Raw genomic sequence first — 7,204 nt, 5'->3', positions numbered from 1 at the left:
CCGTTCGCCTGAGGCCGGAGCCTGCTGCCATCCGCCATGATGGGGAGGAGCAGGGAACGGCGGACTCCTGCCGGCTGCCCCGAACCCGGAGGAGCCATCGCCGTCCACCGTGGGCCATCCAGTGCCGCCGCCAGGCATCGCGTAAGAGTTTACCCAGCTGGTGGAGGGCTGAGCGGCAGTGTGTCTGGGAACCGGAACAAGATTTAAAAAATTTTTTTTGCTCAAAGAAAACTTTAATAAAATAAACAAACACAAAATAGCGCGACAGCCCCTCGCGGACGACTGTCGCGCACAAACAGAACCAAAACACAAAATAAAATCCAGGCCTGGTCCTCTCTCGACTTTTACTGTCGTAGCTCCTCCTTTTATCCTTCCGGAGCTCCTCCGTGGGACTAGAGACCGGTGAGTGGTGCAGGTGTCGCTCATTATCAATTACTCCACCGGCCTCGCACCGTTCCCACGGCTCTCGGCCCTGCCCCCACTCATCACAGTGTGCTTTCCGCTGTGTGGTAGAGGTTGTGTGTACACAAATCCACATCTGCAACCCCAGTTACTCCTGGTATAAAGAGCCATCTCAGTGATCTGATCACAAGTGGTCAGGTGTAAAGGGGGTCCAAAATGTTATGCGATCTGATCACTCAAATTACATGTGGAGGTGGTCAGAAAGGCACGTGACTGTGTCATATTTGCAATATTGTAGATTAACAGTTACTGCCTGCTCAACTCTCAACCACTGCACTACAGTAAGACTTTGTCAATTATATGCAGCTTTAAACTAGAAGTGAAGAAGAAATAAAGTTCATCATTTTTTTTTTTAAAGAGTACTTATTACGGAAATACTATACTTTGAAATAATATACTTGAACACTTAATTGCAATTAAACAAAAATTATTTATATTTTAAATTTGTATTAAATGCAATTAGCTGAACTTTAGAGTTCTTAAGTAGTACTTGAGTATGTCTTTATATGTAAGTTCATAATTACTTCTGTTGTCTTTGTAATATGGTTAAAGCAGTGGGGTGCACAAAATAATTATGTTAATCTACATAACCAAATGTGTTTTTTACAATATTTAACATGTAATTATTTATTAAATAAATCACATGTATTTAAAGTAGTACTTGTCTGCCTGTTGTGTGTTTTTTATTTTTTATTTTTTTATATTTTAATGACTTCCTCAGGGTTAATTTAAATAATACTTAAATAAGCACATGCTAATCTATGCTACTCTTGTTAAATGGCCTGTCATTGCTAGTGATGTTTTTACTATAATTTAGCATGCTATGTTAAACAAACATGCTATGTTTACAATAGCATTGTAGTATAAATTAGAATTTTCTGCATGTTACATTTGTGTTATCCGCAAGTAAAGTTGTTAAAAATAAACTTTTTAGGATTTTAAGTAAACTAAGTGCACAAGTTAAACACACTTCATTTTCAAAACGGACCATGTGATTACTATTTGGAAATATGTGTATAGTTCATTTAATTGTTACTGAACTACAGTGAGAACTCTGTTTGAAACATAAGTTGGTGTCTAAGTCTTCCACAAGGCTCAATTTTGGCCCCCACTTTATTTTCGTTGTATATGCTACCTCTGGGCTCCATTTTTAGAAAACACGGGGTGTCGTTTCATTTTTATGCCGACGACATGCAAATCTATTTACCTTTTAGGAAGAATGACCCATTGGCGATGACTGCTCTTTCATCTTGCTTAGACGAGGTTAAATCCTGGCTCTCTCAAAATGTTTTATCTTTAAATGAAGAGAAAACTGAGGTGATCATTTTAGGTCCATCAGAAAATATGAAAGCCCTAAATCTTGACGCCAATTGTATTTCCTATTTGTGTCTTAATTTTCTGGTTGCAGTTTTTGTATTACTAAATTTTATGATGACGTTTCTTACTGTGAAGCACTTTGGTCAGTCTTGTGGCTGTTTTTAATGTGCTATATAAATAAAGTAAACTTGAAACTTGAAACGAGGGCAAAAGCTTGCACACCAAATGTTGATTTAATTTAGTTAATAGAAGTTAATTGATAAAGAAAATCTATTTATGACATTATTTTTGACAGCATCCTCATTTTACAGCATTTTTACACAAGTGCCTAAAACTTTTAACAGTACTGTAGCTTTGCAGAGAGATCTCTTGAAGCATCTTGGAGGATTTAGTCTGTCTCAGTAAAAGAGGATGATTTCACTATGTGCAGTCAGGACCATAAAATATTGTCAAAAATAGTGATAGCATGCACTTTCAACAATGACTGAAACAGAGTTAATTCAACCAAGTCAATGACCAAGTGCCAACTAAAGGGAACACTAATCACCATAATGGTAACATATTTCAGCAACCTTTGTACATGTAGCCTACCATATGAAAGAAATAAAGCCAAACTGGTTTGAGAGTAAGTGAATAAGGTAATGCTGTTTTGGAGTTGTTTAATCATCCTCTGGTGAGATATTGATTTCATCTATGGCTGTGTGGCTGTAAGTCAGTTGTAGTTGTGTTTCTGCTCACCTCTTCATTTTTTTCTGCTCTTGCTGTTCCTCGTATCCTCAGTGATTCTGCTTGTTAACTGTAGGTGTCATCACTAATGCTCAGTCATTACTTGTAGAGTGAATGAAGAAAACATACCTTTGGCTGGTGACCAGCAATGCTGGATTTTTCAGCAGCGAAGTTCCTTGTCCCACTGTGCAGCAACAACAAACAGAACCAACAAGGAATTTTGGAGGTACACACACCAGGGTTACTTTAGTTAACTAACGCTGAAACTGAAACTAAAATCAAAACCATAAAAAACATGTTCATTACTTGAAATAATATAAACATTAACTGAAATAAAATAAAAATAAGTTATAAAAAATCATTTATTTTCAGTTAGTTGTCAAGGCAGCATCATTTTGTTTTATTTGATAACTAAAAACACACACACACACACACACACACACACACACACACACACACACACACACACACACACACTAAATAAAAAGAATACACACACACACACACACACACACACACACACACACACACACACACACACAAACAATAAACAATAACTACTAAAAATGACTAAAAAAACTAAATTACTAAAACATGAGTAAAAATCAAAATGGTGAACATAAAAATAAAATTAAATGATTAATAAATTATTAAATGAATTAAAGTATTAATAAAACTATAATAGTATCCAATGATACTAAAATAACACTGATACACACATAACGAAAAATAAAAATAGAATATGAAATGTAATAAATATAATGAACCATTTAGAAAAATATATAAAACTGAAAAATATAAAAGAGACTAAATGGCAAGATTTCTTATCAAATCTCTAATACTGTTATAGTCATATAGCTATACACAGTTTATCATCACGTTTGTTGATTATATATTTATTTATTTTTTAGGAGAAAGGGGTCTAATACAAAGATATCTCTTTGGATTTGAGACTTTAGTCTTTGCAACTTTACAGATCTTCTTTATGCACCAAGAGCTTGTAACACTCCAAAGAGAAAGGAAAAATTGAAATCGCATCATATGACCCCTTTAAATCTCCTGAGCTATCAAAGAGCAACTTCTGAGCAACAAAATATAAGGTGGTTGAAAGATTATTTTGTTTGAATTAAAGGAAAATGCATTGCACGGTTTAGGCTGTACTGATTTGTATTTGTGTTTCTGAGCAGGATGCATGCTGGAATTCTGACGTGTGCATCTGTGTGTGTGTGTTTGTCCTCTGACAGCGTCCTCAGGTGCATGGTGTTGCGCTCTTGAATCGGGCCCTTTCAGTGATTTGTCACGGTTCTGTTGGGCCCTGCTGAGACGGCACGTGCCAGATCACCGCCGCGGCGCTGCTCCCTGTGTGCCAGACGGCCTCTCGTCGTCCTGACAGCCCACCACTGCTGTCACCCGGCCCTGGCAACGCAAGCGCAACCACAACCCCTACCCAGAATAGATGCAGGCACAGGGGCCAGACAGAAACCCCCACAGGACACACACACACACGCTATACCCTGCAGCTCCGCAGACTGTTCATTTACTCAAGCCGGGATGAGACAAGGTCAGATTCAGACTGACTTTATGATTTCAGTTTATGATTTCAGCAATTGTAAAATACTGATATACAATAACAATTTAATTCTGCTGGCCAATTAATGCACTATGTTGCTTGGCAACTTTAAATAGTCTACACTTATTGGCTGGACAGTGGTTTATTCTGATTATTTTTTAAACAGTAAATGTAACTTTATTGATTGATTAATCTAATTTCTTTGGTGCCGTTTTCTGAGAGCATCGTGCCTACAAACCAGAATTGTAAGTGTTGTGTCTAAAGCTATTAAAAATAATCTCTGCAATTGAAATAAAGTTGAAATAAAATGAAATACAAATAATAAATTAAAAAACAAATGAAAGCGAAATATAAATGTAAAACTAATAAAAATGTCCAAAGCACACAATACATTGACTAAAACCTAAACTAAAAATACAATTAAAACTTAAAATATATCAAATAAAAGTGAATTCAAAATATTAATAAATACTATAATAATATATAAATAATATTCAAATAAACTAATAAAAAAATATATTAATATTAGTACAAAAGTACTAAAACCTAAAAAATAAAAGCTAATTAAAAATATGAATAAAAGCAATTATAATATGTAAATAAAAAACAAAAATGTAAAAAAAAACCTGCGTTAGGCTAACTGAGACTTGTTATAGCACTTGTATATCATTGCTCTTTTGTTGATTTTGATTGCTTCCATTGTCCTCATTTGTAGGTCGCTTTGGATAAAAGTGTGCTAAATGACTAAATGTAAATATAAATAGTACTAAAATAAACTAATAAAAATAAATTACAGATAAATACAAATAGAAGAAAATAATAAAATGGCAAAAGCACAAAAAAAGACTAAAACTTAAACAAAAAATAAAACAAAAATAGAAATATAAAAAAGGTATTCATAATATTAATTAATAATAATATAAATAATATTAAAAGCTATTCAAAATATTATTAATAACATAAAACGAATGTAATACTAAAGTGTTTTTTTTTTTTAATGCTAAAATGCACAATTCAAGCATTTTAAAGCAGTTTAAATGTTTCTTGCTTTCTCTTTCTCGGTCTCTTTCTTTCTTGTACAGTAAATGAGTAATGAAATCTTTGTTGCTCTTGAAGAGGAGGGGGAGTGTTTGTTTCCATGCATTCATTAAACAGCAGCTGAAACTGAATTGGAGAAATGGACACACACACACACACACACACTTACAGAGGTATGTAAATGAGGACATACCAAAGACTTCTCAGCCAAGAAAACCAAACCTTAGTTTACAAGCTTAGAAGTATAAAAACATAGTATACATTTATTTGGGAATAATAACGACCTCTGAGGATATCTGCAAAAGAAGGACATTTATCAGTATTTTGTCCTCAAAGTATAGGTGTATTGGTGTTGTTGGTGTCTGTTATGTGTTTTGTCTCCAAGATGCATTTGTTGCATGTTCATCCAAACTGAACACATGAAACACACAGGTTGATGTCATAGATCACATAGTCTGATGTAATCTATCCAAACACTTTGGGGAGAGACATCATCTGTGTGTGTGTGTGTTGAGACGTGCAGGTTGTGCTCGTAGCGGTCTGGCTCGATCAGCAGTCTGACAGTGATGAGAAAAGGCGGGGGGAGCCAGCTTCATTTGCATAATTCTGGTCGTGTTTCCTGAAACACAGCCCCGCCCACCGCCGACCTTTCAGCAACCCGAATACTGAAGAGCTCAGAGACACACAGCCCAGAGTGAGTGTGTTTGATGTTTGTGCATTCTTCTCAGTTCTAGTGTTTGTTAGTGCCAGTGTTATTTCAGTATCCTTGAGATACTCTTATGTTTTTTCATTGATATTTTGAATTAGTTTATATTTTTATATTTTCACTTTATTTTCACTTTATTTAAAGTTTTAGAAATTTGTTATGTGCTTTTGCCATTTTTATTATTTTTTATTTTTTATATGTCTGTTTTGCTTTTATTTATTTTTATTTCAGTTGAAGTAATTTAAAGTTAGCAACTTAAACTTATTTATTTCCACACCGAAATATTTATATTTTAATTCTAATTTTAATTTGAATTAACTTTTAGTTTTATTTATTTATTTATTTATTTATTTAATTGTATTAAATTTTATTTTATTTTAAATATGTGTATATACTTTTTATTAACTTTTATTTCAGGTTTCGTTTTAGTTATTTTACTAGATCAAGTAAACTAAATTAAAATGAGAAAAATGAGATCTAAAATGTTTACTTTTTATATTTTATTTCGGTTAATGTTTATTTCAAGTACTGGAAATGTTTTATGGTTTTAGTTAACTATAATAACCCTGCAAAGTGCACATAGAAAATGGAAACTATGGTAACATTTTATAACGATCGTGTAAAATTGTGCAAAATTGCAAAGTACATGCACTGTAAAAAAGATTTTTTCAAGTTGTAAAAAAACTGATTATTGGAGTACAGTTTACAAGAAAATGCTATTTCAGTCTTTCTGCTTAAGAATTTCATGTTTAAATCAATGTAACTTGCAATTTTTTTTATGTAATTATTAGTGAAATTTACTAGCAGGTTTTGAGTGAAAATTGTTTCAGGTAAATTAGATGCAAGAAATGAATAGTATTTTACAAACCAAGTAAACAATTTTGTTTGTCGGTAGTTTGTAATTTTCTGAAACTAAATGTTTTCCTGCAGACATGTCTGTGCTGTTAAAGCTCTCAGATGTTTCAGCATCTTTGTCACAGTTTTTGGTTTTGTAAATGCATTGGCCCGGCGTGCTGCCATGCGCTCTGATCAGTGAATAGATTTATAAGCATTAGGGTCGGGGTATTGTGTGCTGCTTGTGAACAGGAGTCTTTTGTGTGGATCAGCTGTGTTCCCCCCCACCACAGAAAGCCGTCTGCAAACCTCCTGCTGAATTGTGCCGAGGGTCCGGGGTCCCAAAACACAATAGACATGTGCCACATTTAACTGACACTCCAAACTGGCCAACACTTAACACACACACACACACACACACACACATGTTGTGTTTCCATGTTTTATGGGGACATTCCATAGGCGTAAGGGTTTTTATACTGTACAAACTGTATGTGCTATTGCCCTACACCAACCCTACCCCTAAACCTACCCCTTACAGGAAACTTTGT

This window comes from Sinocyclocheilus anshuiensis, unplaced genomic scaffold (assembly GCF_001515605.1).
Source record: "Sinocyclocheilus anshuiensis isolate Anshui unplaced genomic scaffold, SAMN03320099.WGS_v1.1 scaffold534, whole genome shotgun sequence".
In the NCBI taxonomy this organism is placed as follows: Eukaryota; Metazoa; Chordata; class Actinopteri; order Cypriniformes; family Cyprinidae; genus Sinocyclocheilus; species Sinocyclocheilus anshuiensis.
The sequence above is the reverse complement of the archived record's forward strand: the minus strand, read 5'-3'. Positions refer to the sequence as shown.